Raw genomic sequence first — 15,385 nt, forward strand, 5'->3', positions numbered from 1 at the left:
AGTTCTCTCATAGGACTGAGTCCCACATCAGGCTCCCCAGCCTGGGGGTCTGGCATCAGGAGGAAGAGCCCCCAGAGCACTTGGCTTTGTAGTCCAGTGGGGCTTGAGTGCAGGAGTGCCACAGGACTGGGAGAAACAGCAGCTCCACTCCTGGAGGACACACACACGGGCGTGCGTGCACTGGGACCCAGGGCAAAAGTGCAGTGACTTCATAGGTCTGTGGGTCAGACCTGCTGGTCTGAAGAGGGTCTGCTGGGGAGATGTGGGGTGACTGGCTCACTGTGAGGACAAGGACACTGGTAGTGGAGACACTAGGGAACAGTCATGGGCATGAGCTCTCCTAGAGGCTGCCATTTGGCACCACGACCTACCACCCAACAGCCCGTTAGGCTCCAGTGCTGGGACCCCTTAGGCCAAACAACAAAGCAGGAACATCCCCTCCCCGCCATCAGACTGCTTGAAGACCCTGAGCCCACAGTCACCTCTAGTCACGCCCCTTGATATGGCACTACCACTGCCCATCAGAGAACCAAGACTGAGCTCTACCCAATAGTGTTGGCAAGCATAGGCCCTTTCCACCAGGAAGCCTGCACAAGCCTCTGGACCAGGGTCAACCACCAGGGGATAGACTCCAGAAGCAAGAAAACTAGCATCTAGCAGCCTGGGAACTGAATTCACAAGCATCAGAACCTTTCCTGGGGCAAGCTGGTCCCTGGAACGTTGGGTAATGAGAGTGTAAGGCTGGGTGGGACACACAGGACATCCCCTACAGAGGGTTACTTCTCCAAAGTCAAGGAACATAACCTTCCATATACATAAAAATAGAAATTAATAGTGAAACAGCAGAGGAATACATTTCCTAGAGTAATGGAAATAAAAATACACAAATGGGACCTAATTAAACTCAAAAGCTTTTGCACAGCAAAAGAAACCATAAAACAAAAGAACAACCTATAGAATGGGAGAAAATGTTTGCAAATGATGTGACTAACAAGTGATTAATTTTCAAAATATACAAATAGCTAATACAGCTCAATATAAAAACCCAATCAAAAAATGGGCAGAAGATAGACATTTCTCTAAAAAAAGATGGCCAAAAGACAATGAAACTAATTCGAGAAACACAAAACTACAATGAGGTATCACCTCACACCAATCAGAATGGCCACCATCAAAAAATCTACAAAGAATAAAAACTGGAGAGGGTGTGGAGAAGAGAGAAGCCTCCTACACTGTTGAAAGTGAAAGTCGCTCAGTAGCGTCCCACTCTGCAACCCCATGGACTACACAGTCTATGGAATTCTCCAGGCCAGAATACTGTAGTGCGTAGCCTTTCCCTTCTCCAGGGGATCTTCCCAATCCAGGGATGGAACCCAGGTCTCCCACATTGCAGGCAGATTTTTTACCAGCTGAGCCACCATGGAAGCAACTATACAAGTGTATAGCAAGCTTTATATACAAGTTATAGATTCCCACCTACACTGTTTGTGGGAATGCAAATTTGTGCAGCCACTATGGAGGACAGTATGGAGGTTCCTTAAGGAACTAAAAATAGAGTTAGCCACATGGTTCTGCAATCCCAATCCTAGGCATGTGTCTGAATTGCAGCACTATTTACAATAGCTAACACATGGGTGCTGCTGCTGTTGCTAAGTCGCTTCAGTTGTGTCCGACTCTGCGACCCCATAGACGGCAGCCCACTGGGCTCCGCTGTCCCTGGGATTCCCCAAGCAAAAAAACTGGAGTGGGTTGCCATTTCCTTCTCCAATGCATGAAAGTGAAAAGTGAAAGTGAAGTCACTCAGTCGTGTCTGACTCTTTGCAACCTCACTGCAGCCTACCAGGCTCCTCCATCCATGGGATTTTCCGGGCAAGAGTACTGGAGTGGAGTGCCATTGCCTTCTCCAGCTAACACATGGAGGCACCCTAAATGTCCACTTACAGATGGATAGAGAAGACTGTGTGTGTGTAATATTAACATGAAGAAGACTGAAATAATGCCATTTGCAACATGGATGGACCATACTAAGAGGAGTAAGTCAGAAAAAGATATCATTTATATGTGGAATCTAAAAAAAAAAAAGATATGAATGAACTTTTAAATATAAAACAGAAAAAGACCAAAAAGACATAGAAACCAAACTTACAATATAACATATAAACAAAAAGGACCTACAGGAACCTACTATATACCACCTGGAACTATACTAAGTATTTTGTAATAACCTATAAGAGAAAATAATCTGAAAAAAAAGGCCATTAAATATGTATGTATAACTTGTATATAAAACTTACTATACACTTGTGTAGTTGTAAACCAACTATATACTTCAATTAAAGAAATGGAAAATCAAGTACCTAGTAAGGTATGGTATTAACATGAATATTCAAATTACTGAATGTTTACCTTAAACTTTCAGCTTTTGTTACATTGATACAGGTTTCTTTTCCCTCACTTTCAGACCTTAGTATTACGGTAAATTATGGTGCTACTTTTGTCACTAAATTTATTGTTATTGCCAATCTTGAGAATAATAGGATTTCCACATTTAAGAAACAAACCATCATCTTACATCATTTTACTGGGGGCAAAAAAGCAATGGATTACTCCTTTACAAACTACTCATGACACAAGCATAGCAAAAGTGGAGAGTATCTGTGGTATATATATAACACAAAATGGCTACAAGATGTGTAGCTATTCAGTCTGCTATATGACACTGTTACATGTAGAATATTGGAGAAGGAAATGGCAACCCACTCTAGTATCCTTGCTTGGAAAATCCCATGGACAGAGAAGCTTGGCAGGCTACAGTCTATGGGGTTTCAAGAGACTCAAGACACAACTGAACGGCTAAAGCAGCAAACAATAATATTCTATGACCAAAGTATGTGATTTAGATACCTTGTTTTGGAAGAACTTCCCGGAACATCGACTTCGTTTCTGCCATATCTGAAGTGTTGGATACAGTCTCGTCCTTCAATGAGAAAACAAATATTATTCAAGAATGAATTCCCAAAGCATATTACTTGAGATATTTCCGTTGTAGTTTAAGAAGTCACAATGTGTATAGAAAATGAACTATCCTTGCATAATTTTTCTTTTAATTACCTGTGAGTCTTTCCATTGAAACAAGGTTGAGATAGTTCATGTAAGCATGCAGACCTCATCAACTTTCGTCCATCAGTGGTGGTGGTAACTGGAAGGCTGCATGTTCCAAATTTTTCCCCTTAGTGAAAATTGGTAGGGCTTAAGTTTTTCAGGCAAAGATAACTAGTTATCTAGTAGGTATCTGTGCAGCCGAGGGAAAACAGAAGGATTTATATGCAGCTGATAGCATCTCCTGAGTGGTAGATGATGTTGAAAGCCAAGATCATTTGGGAGGTGGCCTATGCCAGGCTGTTAGGGAAAGAAGGCAGTACTATGCAAATACTGCCTAACATTCACACTTCTTTCAATAGCTAACAACCAATTTCTGCTTTAATTCCTTTGCTTTAATGACCAAAAGCAACTTAAGGATCAGTTACTGGCCACACAACTGTGATTTGTAAGGAAGCAACACGAACAGGTGAAACTGGCTTCTGAATACTAGAAGTGAGGTGTGCTTTCAGTTTACTATTTTCCTCTAATACACATGTATTAATACTATATGCTGAAGTGCCAGTGAATACCCTCACGTGAGTATTTTGTTATGCAGATCCCAGTGTATATGTCACCTCTGGCTAGTGACATGTTTCCAGTGTTACATCCCAGATTATGCCATGCTATGTATTAGTATGTTCAAGGTATTCTGGACTGTAATTTTTAGCATGATCCCCTTCCAAATACAGAAGCTTCTCTAGACAGTCCCACCCATTTTGTGATTTTTGCGACACTGATGCAACTTACTGTGTATCTTTCACAATACCACCACAGAAGAAAGATTTATTATCTATAATGTGATGATGCTGGCTTGGTGCCTGCCTTTACCACCCACTGCAAATTAGTTTTAATAAAGTGAAGCTGCTGCTGGTCTTATTCCCATTACCACTATTTTGACATTCCTAATAAAAGCTTCCTTCTCTCCATCCACCAAGACTTTTCCCCTTCTTGTTCAAATTCCTATTCTGAAAGATCTTAAGTTCCTGAGAAAGCTCTATCTGCTTTCCAGAACTGTCATCAAAACTTACCCCTATTCTGCTCTGTCTGGGAAGGAAGATGAAGTAGGGAATGGACCAGGAATAAAGCAACGCATCACACTACCTAGAATCTGAGATAAATGCAGTTCACAGTTCAATGCACAGCTGCTTCTCCTTCTGACACATTCTTTCCTTCCTGTTACTTAGGGCCTACCAGTGGTAACCAGTGATCATTTCTTTTTCCAGGTTACGTTGAAGGGCAAAAACATTGCAGATCTCTGATTAGCGTGAATATAAGAAACACTTTACCTCTCAAAGATAGTACAATGAAAATATTCCTTAAGCCTTTATTTGGTGCAAATCTGACATGATATGCTACTGAAAGGGAGGACAGACATTATAAATGTTGACAAATGTGAAGGAAGTGCATAGCATCTAAGAGTTTTTATATCACCAATTTTTTAAATCACCAAAATGCTAAAATGGTGGATGAACAAATACTTAAATCTTAGCTGTTTTAGAGTAGCAACTCTAGTTACTGATAATTTAATCACTATCTTTTGCTTTCTCTTCTCTATACCTCTCACATCCAAAATCTAGCTTGAAGAAAACAATGAAGCTTGGTGCTCTACAAAACCTTAGTTCTCTGATTAAGCTGCCATTGTTACTGGAAAGGGTGTGGAGCCAAAGGCCCGGTAGGGAGTGGGTTGGACCTGGTGTGGGGAAGATCAGTGCCGTCACTTGCCTGGGTGGAGTGTGTACTTTGCTGGAGCTGATTCTTATTCCGAGGTTCCCCTAGGCATTGGCAGGAGAGAAACAGGAAGGGAAGGGCTAAAACAAGCAAGGTATTGGTTGGTTGGCTGGCACTGCCAAGCCTACAGTGTCATGATAATCAACTGCCCAGGGAGCCCAGAGTAGGAAGGAGCATTTTCATCCTTCTCCAGGTAGCCTGCTAATAGCCAAACATGAGTGTTTTGCCTGGTGTAATGAACCCTACGGAGTGTGGCTACCCCAAAGGGTAATTTCTAATTGGTAAGGTAAGATGTGTGTAATACCAGGGACAGATAGGCCCGAGAAGGAAACATACCAGCTATGGATGAAATTCATGTATATTATACAAGTGTCACGTCATTCAACTCAATAAATATGTGAGTGTCCACCATGTGCCAGGAATCATTCATTAGTGAATAAAAGAGAAAAAAACTTCTGCTCTTTTGGAGCTTACGGTCTAGTGTATAGGGAGAAAAACAAATAACAATGCTATTAGAAGGTCGTGTTACAGAAACTAAAATAGTTTAAGGGGATTTAGGAGTGCTGGGGGTTGTGGTGGTTATACTTTAAATAGGAAAATCATTATGGCCTCATAAAGTGAAAATCATTGTGGTCTCATTTTAGGGTGTGTGTGTTATGCTTTTTGAGATTGCAAAAAAATAAAAATGCCTGATAGTATCCACAGTTAGGGAACATATAGGGGAATGGGCACTCCCTACTGGTGAGCAGGTTTGTCAGTACAGCATTTTTAGAGGGATAATTTGTAGTATCCTTAAATATTTTGTAGTATCTACGAAAACCAAATATGTATATTTTCTTTAACCCAAATATTCTACTACTAGTAGTGATCCTTAAAGAAACAAATCATGTGTGTAAAGATAAAAGCGTTCAGTTCAGTTTAGCCGCTCAGTCATGTCTGACTCTTTGTGACCCTGTGGACTACAGCACGCCAGGATTCCCTGTCCATCACCAACTCCCGGAGCTTGCTCAAACTCATGTCCATTGAGTTGGTGATGCCATCCAACCATCTCATCCTCTGTCGTCCCCTTCTCCTCCTGCCTTCAGTCTTCCCCAGCATCAGGGTCTTTTCAAATGAGTCAGTTCTTCACATCAGGTGGCCAAAGGACTGGAGTTGCAGCTTCAGCATCAGTCCTTCCAATGAATATTCAGCACTGATTTCCTTTAGGATAGACTGGTTGGATCTCCTTGCTGTCCAAGGTTTCTCAAGAGTCTTCTACAACACCACAGTTCAAAAGCATCAATTCTTTGGCACTCAGCTTTCTTTATAGTCCAACTCACATCCATACATGACTACTGGAAAAACCATAGTTGTGAATAGACAGACTTTGTTGGCAAAGTAATGTCTCTGCTTTTGAATATGCTATCTAGGTTGGTCATAACTTTTCTTCCAAGGAGCAAGCGTCTTTTAATTTCATGGCTTCAGTCACCATCTACAGTGATTTTGGAGCCCCCCCAAATAAAGTCTGTCACTGTTTCCACTGTTTCCCCATCTATTTGCCATGAAGTGATGGCACCAGATGCCATATCTTCGTTTTCTGAATGTTGAGCTTTAAGCCAACTATTTCACTCTTCCCTTTCACTTTCATTAAGAGATTCTATAGTTCTTTGCTTTCTGCCGTAAGTGTGCTGTTATCTGCATATCTGAGGTTATTGATATTTGTCCTGGCAATCTTGATTCCAGCTTGTGCTTCATCCAGTCCAGCATTTCTCATGATGTACTTTGCATATAAATTAAATAAGCAGGGGGACAATATACAGCCTTGACATACTCCTTTCCCTATTTGGAACCAGTCTGTTGTTCCATATCCAATTCTAACTGTTGCTTCTTGACCTGCGTACAGATTTCTCAGGAGGCAGGTTAGGTGGTCTGGTATTCCCATCTCTTTAAGAATTTTCCACAGTTTGTGGTGATCCACACAGTCAAAGGCTTTGGCATAGTCAATAAACCAGAAGTAGATGTTTTTCTGGAACTCTCTTGCTCTTTTGATGATCCAACGGATGTTGGCAATTTGATCTCTGGTTCCTTTGCCTTTTCTAAATCCAGCTTGAACATCTGGAAGGTCACGGTTCACATACTGTTGAAGCCTGGCTTGGAGAATTTTGAGCATTACTTTGCTAGCATGTGAGATGAGTGCAATTGTGCAGCAGTTTGAGCATTCTTTGGTATTGCCTTTCTTTGGGATTGGAATGAAAATGGACCTTTCCAGTCCTGTGGTCACTGCTGAGTTTTCCAAATTTGCTGGCATATTGAGTGCAGCAGTTTCACAGAATCATCTTTTAGGACTTGAAACAGCTCAGCTGGAATTCCATCACCTCCACTAGCTTTGTTTCTAGTGATGCTTCCTAAGGCCCACTTGACTTCACATTCCAGGATGTCTGGCTCTAGGTGAGTGATCACACCATCGTGATTATCTGGGTCGTGAAGATCTTTTTTGTACAGTTCTTCTGTGTATTCTTGCCACCTCTTCTTAATATCTTCTGCTTCTGTTAGGTCCATACCATTTCCGGCCTTTATCGAGCACAACTTTGCATGAAATGTTCCCTTGGTACTCTAATTTTCTTGAAGAGACCTCTAGACTTTCCCATTCTATTGTTTTCCTCTATTTCTTTGTATAAAAGAGTAAGAATGTACATTAGGATCCTGTGTTCAGGCATATGTCATAGGTCAAATAAATTATGGAAAAAGCATACAATGGAGTACTCTGACAGATTTTAAAATGATATAGACTGTCAAGGCATATTTTTTAGATAAAACATTGAACTGCAAAAGTTAAAATTCCTACACTAACAGAATGCAAACTTTTAATGCTGAGAGAATACAGTGTCATTCAATTTTTGAAGTTTCTGGTCCGGGTAATTAGAAAAGAATCTGTTGCTTCCTTCTCCTCCAGTTTCTTCACTTTGTAATTTTCCCCACAGATAATGATTTTGATGGATAATGCATTTCAAATCATGATAAAAGAAGCAAACCTGCTGTAGCCATTTGAGCTAGATGTCTAAAATTAATGCAGAAGAACTCAGAGGGAAACCAAATCTTTGTCATGAAAAATTTTACTAAGTTGTTTTACTAAGTTGAGTGAAAATCGAAAGGCACTTAGGTCTAGGCAATGGCACCCCACTCCAGTACTTTTGCCTGGAAAATCCCATGGACGGAGGAGGCTGGTGGGCTGCAGTCCATGGCGTCGCCAGGAGTTGGACATGACTGAGCGACTTCACTTTCACTTTTCACTTTCATGAGTTGGAGAAGGAAATGGCAACCCACTCCAGAGTTCTTGCCTGGAGAATCCCAGGGACAGGGGAGCCTGGTGGGCTGCTGTCTATGGGGTCGCAGCAGCAGCAGTAGCAGCAGTAGGTCTAGGCAGGATTAGTTAAGTCAATCATACCCATATTGATGGCATAAATTAGTCATAGAACTTAGACAAGTTAAAAATTTCTAGGGTGATTTAGTCTGAGGACCAACCTAGATTTACTATGACAACCAAACTAAATTATGGCAGTAGGACCGGACAAGAGCACTAGAGTGTCCTTCTGAAACTTAAGAGTGTCCTTCTGAAACTTAAGAGTGTATATTAGTGGTCCTCAAATTTTATCCTTGCATAACCACCAAAGAGATTTTGAAAAGCTAGGCAGAAAAATTAGGTACTCTTTTACACATTTCCAGATAGACATATAAATTGTTATACTAAGTTTAAACTTATGATAAGTTGCAAAGGACAAAATTTTCAGCATATTTACCCCTATGTCCATAGCAGCACTATTCACAATAGCCAAGACATGGAAACAATCTAAGTGGCCATCACCAGATGAATGGATAAAGAAGTTGTGGTATGTATACATAATAGACTACTACTCAGTCATAAAAACGAATGAAATAATGTCATCTGCAGCAACATGAACACAACTAGAGATGATCATACTAAGTGAAGTCAGAAAGAGAAAGACAGGTACCATATGATATCACTTATACGTGGAATTTAAAATACGACACAAATGAACTTATTTATGAAACAAACAGACACACACACACAGAACATACTTGTGCTTGCCAAGGGGGAAGTGGGATGGGGGAAGGACAGACTGGGAGTCTGGGGTTACCAGATGCAAAGAATGGATAAACAACAAGGCCCTACTGTGTAGCACAGGGAACTATATTCAGTGTCCTGTGATAAAGCAAAATAGAAAAGAATATGAAAAAGAATGTATATACATATATAAGTGAGTCACTTTGCTGTACAGCAGAAATTAACACAACATTGTAAATCAACTATACTTCAATAAAATAAATTTTAAAAAAGATTGGAGTAGGAAAGTATGCTCTATTTGGTGACAAGGAAATTATTCCTTTAGAGTGGAAAATAAATGTAAAATTAAGAAGTTTTCGATCCTATGTACCTAGCCTATCCAGATTTTTTTCTTTGAACAACATACTAATTGTCTATAATGTACCAATCACAGCTAAACGTGGGAACAGCTAAACTTATCTACATATAGTAGATAAGAACCTGTTCTTCTCCTTGAGGAATCTGGGGGAGGTGAGATGGGGAAAGAGACATGTAAATAAACAAGTACAATTCAATACAACACACTTTAATAAAAACATATCTATTGTGCCTTAAGAAACCAAAACCATGAATAACTTGGCTCTGGACAGGTGAAAGTGGTGATCTCTGAGGAAAAATTATTACACATGACATTGGAACTAGTTCCAGGATGAATGGGGATTTACTATCCAAAGAAGTGGCTGTGTAGCAAAGGGAGGGTGTTCCAGATAAAGTGAACAATGTGCTCAAAGAAAGAAGCATTTGAAAAAATACTTGGAGGAATGGCTAGATTACGATGCATATACAGTGCACATATCATGGTAGGATCAACCAGGTGGAGGCCAGTTCATGTTCAGCCTTGAATGGCATGCCATGGAGTTTGAACTTTATGAACAGGAGGGAGCTAGCTGGATGGCTTTGAGTAGAAATATGACATATGATTTTTTTTTTTGAGACACATATTCTAGACAAAAAGGAAAAACAGAAGAGACACTAGAGGCAAGGCAATTAGTAAGGAAGCTATTAATTGTTTAGGTAGGATGATGAGGAATGGACAAAATCAGCAATACTGAACAGTATGAGGAGAACATACAAGAGGTATTCAAAGATATAAGAAGTTGAGATTTGGGCGGGGAGGGAGGTGGGAGGGGGGTTCAGGATAGGGAACATGTGTACACCTGTGGCAGATTCATGTTCATGTATGGCAAAACCAATACAACACTGTAAAGTAATTAGCCTCCAATTAAAATAAATACATTTATATTAAAAATAACTAAATTAATTAAAAAAAAGAAGGTGAAATTCAAGTCTCCTCCACCATTCGCCAATACCACTTTGGGTGATAAGAAAATGATCAAGGATGGCTGAGATTTTAAGCTAACATGCCTGAGTAGATGGTGCAGGTATCAATTCAAGTTGAGGATAGATACGAGGGACAAGCTAGGAGGGAAGGGCAAAGACTATGAATTAGGTTCTGACCCAATGAGTGTGGAAGGTAAAAAAGAATGGAGGCCTAGACAGGTGGCTGCACAGTAGTATAAGCTATGGGAGTGGATATAATGACCTAACAAGGATATGGAAAAATGGTAAATAGTGGTAGGGTGGTGGTAAAAAGAGATGAGGAGAGTGTAGAAGTTGAGAGAAGGGTCTGGAGTCAAATTAGTCATTTAAACAAATTATTTAATTTTCTAAACTTCAGTTTTATCTCTAAAAATAAAGTTTATAATAGCACTGACTTTAGACGCCTTATTAAATGACATAATTCATATAAAGCCATTAACCAGCCCTAGCACACAGGAAGAGCTCAGGGTCTGAATACTTACTGCAGGTTGTTGATGGGGGTGAGAGGAATGGTAGGAACAAAAATGAAAAAATTTGTCTTTTGTCTGATGCAAGACTTGTGTGGTTGACTGATAGATAAATTTTCAAACACATATTAGATTCTGAATGTAAACGAGCATGAGAAAAAGGTGAGAGGGAGCCCCCAAATAAGGTGTCTTCCAGCAGATACAAAGTAGTAATGCTCTCTCTCACTCAAGTGATTGACCACATGCTGGCAGAGTGCTTAATTTGGATTGATAATGTTCAAGGGGAGATGCCAAATAACATTATATGTCATGTAGTTGGAAACTACAGTAGATTCTACTCTGTTTTGCTATCTGGCATCTGCTAGTAGAAAAATGTCGCAACATGTTCAGTTTAGCTAATTAACCCAGACTCATGTGAATAATATGTGCAGAGTCCACCTTCTGGAATGTGCCTAGGCCTAAGAACAGGAACTGCTCTTCATGAGTGAAGTTGGATGATGCCTTTGGTTCTGTTACTCTCCAGTAGCAGACACTACTGTTAAGTTAGTAGAAAATGTCATGTCCTACTCATGCAAACTGCCTTTTACTAATAATTTTTGCTTTTTCAAAACCCAGTACTAAAAGTAGTCCTAAAAACATTACCTATTAACACTTTAAAAAAGGGTTAAGCCTTTTTAAAAAAAGGTATCTTTTATATTCTCATCATCAGAGATATGTAGCTACTTCAATAGTATGCAAAGAAAGGGAAATAAAGAATTGTTTGATACTTTACTCAGTGTTTCTGAAAGCCTGACCCTTGGATCACCTTATCAAAATCCCCTGGATGAGTATTAACAATATAGATTTTTCTGGAGCCTTCCCCAGATTCACTGAATTAGAATCTCTAATTTTTAAGTTCTCCACATTAAAGTTGGAGAACCATTGTCTTAGATTCATTCATTCAATCAATAAATATTTAATGCCAACAATATACTCCGATTGGACTGCTTTAGAAGTTACCAATAATAACTACCATACACTGACTACATACCATGTGCTACACAATATGCTAATGCATTTTATGTGTTTGACTCACTCTGTTCAACAATCCTGAGGTTTTACACTTCTATGTAACAGATGATAAACAGAGTGAGTAAACTGTTCAGTCATCAGCTAATGAATATCCCTGTTCCCAAAACCCAGGTCTGATTCTAAAATCTGTAGTCTTAATTAGTATATTATTTAAGCTTTACTTGAATCTAGAATACAAAAAAAGTGATTGATGGAGTGCATTACTTAAATTCCAATGTGAAGACTAAAAATATTCTGTATCAATCTAAGAGTGTCTGCCCTCTCAGAGAATTTTCTTCCTTCTGCTTATCTTTCATGATCAACTGTAAGTCTAGGAAAGGAGGAGTACAAAAGCTTGGCCATCCTGGGAGTTTTCCTCTTGTGATTATGAACAGACATCTGTATATCCACTGAACACAGAATGTTCTTCGTGTACTAAGTGCTAAGTATAATCTTGATTTTGCAATTTTTAATAGGCTCTGATGAATGCTACCAACAAGCTATCACAGAAACACCAGGACCAATTAAGACTTGCAGAAGAATTTCAGGGAGAAAAATAACACTGCTCAAACTGGAATGCAGTCATATGGCCAGTACTTGCCTCAGTATCTGCTTTGATAACATCAAGATTCATCTGTATTTGAATTGCAGGGCCCACACACCTTTCATCAACAGTCCTTGGGGTGCCAGGAGATCAAACTCATGAAACTATGCCGACATCAGTACACTCTGCTGTAGATGACACTGCATCAGTTCCAAGTGAAGGCAAAGTAGCAGCAACGATTTATTAAAAGGCAGACAGTCTACATTGCCAGTGCAGGGTACTAATACACTCTACATTGGATGGCATCACTGACTCGAGGGACATGAGTTTGAGCAAGCTCCAGGAGTTGGTGATGGACAGGGAAGCCTGGTGTGCTGCAGTCCATGGGGTTGCTAACAGTCGTACAAAACTGAGCGACTGAATTGAACTGAACTGAGACAGTCTATGTTGCCAGTGCAGGTTACTAATACAGTCTACACAGACAGGAGGATTAAATGCTAAACTGTTCTTTGTAGGACATGATAGAAAGTGGTATGCTGAGAACTGGCATGGATTTAATGAGCAGCTCATGGTATGGGTAAGAGGAGCTGCATTTGGGAAGATTTAATCATAACTGGCGGAGAAGGTAATGGCAACCCACTCCAGTACTCTTGCCTGGAAAATCCCACGGACCTGATAAGCTGCACCCCATGGAGTCACCAGGAGTCAAACAAACATGACTGAGTGACTTCACTTTCACTTTTCACTTTCATGCACTGGAGAAGGAAATGGCAACCCACTCCAGTATTCTCTCCTGGAGAATCCCAGGGATGGGGGAGCCTGGTGGGCTGGTGTCTATGGGGTCACACAGAGTCGGACACGACTGAAGCGATTTAGCAGCAGCAGCAATCATGATTGGGAAAGGATGAAAGCTTTTAGTTTTCTTACTTTGAAGTAGTCTTGCAAAAAACGTTAAATTGAATGTAAGCACGCCTCCAGACCAACTTCTGATGTACGGGAAATAGGAAAAAAGAGACAGTCAAAGAGACCCCTGGCCTCAACTTTTCAAAATGACAATGTCACATGGGAAGAAAAAATGGGGGCCTGTTCTAGGTTAAGGCTAAATAGTTATAATACTGAAATACAGTACATAAACCATGACTGGATCTTGAGTTTTGTTTTTTTGCGAGGAGGAGAAGGTATAGAAGACATTTTTTGGTCAAATGGGAAAACATATGTACATACAGACTGGATTCTAAAAACTACAGAATTATTAACTTTCTTAATTGTGATAATAATATTATGTTTTCCAGGAGAACTTTAGAATTCTTAGGAAATACATGTTGGGAATTTTAGAGATGTCTACTTAACAACAGGCATCTGCAACCTTTTTCCAAATGTCTCAATGACAAAAAGTGTGCGAGAAGAAATGAAATAAATATGGCACAATGTTAACAACTGTTGGAGCTAGGTGACAGGTATATGAATGTTTGTTGCATTCTTTAAACTTTTAGTGTATGAATATTTCTTTGATAAAATATTGGGGGAAGAAATCGCGTTGAGTAGAAGGAACTATGCTGAAATTCTGATAAACCGAAATTCCCTGAAACCAAAGCTGCTGGCAAGCATACTGGGCATCCAGGAGATACCTGATATTCTATCTTTCAGTATTTATCAAAATAATATCATGTGCAGGGTAAAATAATAGCCTGATAAATCTGATACAAACCATTCTATTTAGGAGTAAACTGGGCTTTCTAGGTGGCACTGGTGGTCAAGAACTCGCCTGCCAATGCAGGAGATCTGAGTCTGATCCCTAGGTTGGGAAGATCCCCTGGAGGAGGGCATTGCAATCCACTCCAGTATTTTCGCCTGGATAAGAGCCTGGCCGGCTATAGTCCATACAGTCACAGAGTTGGACACAACTGAAGCAACTTAGCACGCACGCAAGGCACACGCACGCAAGGCAGAGAAGCTAAGAACACAGCAGCTGTTACATAAAACAATGGTTGTCATAAAAGAGGTTCAAAAAATGCTGGGTAAGCTCAGAGGAAATTACTTCCTGCTGGGGAAAATCTGGACACAAATCTCCAAGGTTACTAGGACAGGGATACAGAATCAGAAAAGGTTGGTGCTTCAGTGGTTAATCTTGTTAGAAACAAGAATAATCCATTTTGGCTGGAGAATGAGTACTAAGAATATGAAAAAAAATTCAGCAAAGAATGTAGGTGTGCACTCTTGTCGTTGACTAGCGTGGATATAAACAATTTTCAGTTTACCTGAAAGTTCTCCTGATTTCTCCTTTCCCCCCGCAGCTTTAGGTATCCAACCCGGTATTACGAAGATGACTGACAGGTGTTCACTCAAACCTACAGAAGGAACTATATGAGATAAATGTGAGACACGTGTGGTAAAGAGTCATATAAAACTAACCCGATACTAATATTCACAAACATTAAATTGTTTAATATACCGTAGACTTGCAGGATTAGGACAGTATACCTTCTTTCAGAATGGCAGTCAGTGCTTACAAACTCTCTCCAGAGAAACAAAGGGAGAAAATTCAGAATCTGAAGACAGGAAGTGGGGAAATAAGACTTAGAGGTGTTGCCGTGGTGGTGGGTAACCATCTTTTTCCTTTGTAGCTGGGAACGTAAAACGATTTCCTCAAGTTCCAGCATTCTCCATCCTCAAAGGTCAGGGGGTGAAAGTACTTAACAGAATTTGCGGGGGCGTGGTCAGGAGCTTCACTTTGCCAGAGTTAGGGGCTCCGCCCAGGCCCCTCCCGTCCCGACTTGCTGCAGCTAGGCGAGGGGAGCCGGTTGAGCGGCCTCGCCCCACAGGGAGCCTCAAAGGGGCGGAGGGAGGGCGGGCCGCCGCCTGGCCAGCCCGGAAAGAAAACCTTCTTCCAGCGGAAGCGACTCTGAGCTTTGCTCTCCTCCGGGACTCTCGGTCTCCCAGGGCCCTGGGGCCCGCTCGGATCTGACCCACGGGTCGGAACCAAGGGACACTCACCTCACTTCTCGACTCCTGTCAGAATGGGTATTCCCTGGG

General features: G+C 40.7%; 1 long non-coding RNA gene across 1 annotated transcript; it reads right to left on the reverse strand.

Annotated features, from left to right (window-relative positions):
• Positions 1-2,939: 2,939 nt before the first annotated feature.
• LOC128067891 (uncharacterized) lies at positions 2,940-15,167 on the reverse strand. Its single transcript, XR_008201433.1, has 3 exons — positions 14,834-15,167; positions 14,611-14,712; positions 2,940-2,977 (listed from the first exon to the last, which is right to left on the reverse strand). It is a non-coding gene; the product is annotated as an uncharacterized LOC128067891 (long non-coding RNA).
• Positions 15,168-15,385: the final 218 nt, after the last annotated feature.

This window comes from Budorcas taxicolor, chromosome 23 (assembly GCF_023091745.1).
Source record: "Budorcas taxicolor isolate Tak-1 chromosome 23, Takin1.1, whole genome shotgun sequence".
In the NCBI taxonomy this organism is placed as follows: Eukaryota; Metazoa; Chordata; class Mammalia; order Artiodactyla; family Bovidae; genus Budorcas; species Budorcas taxicolor.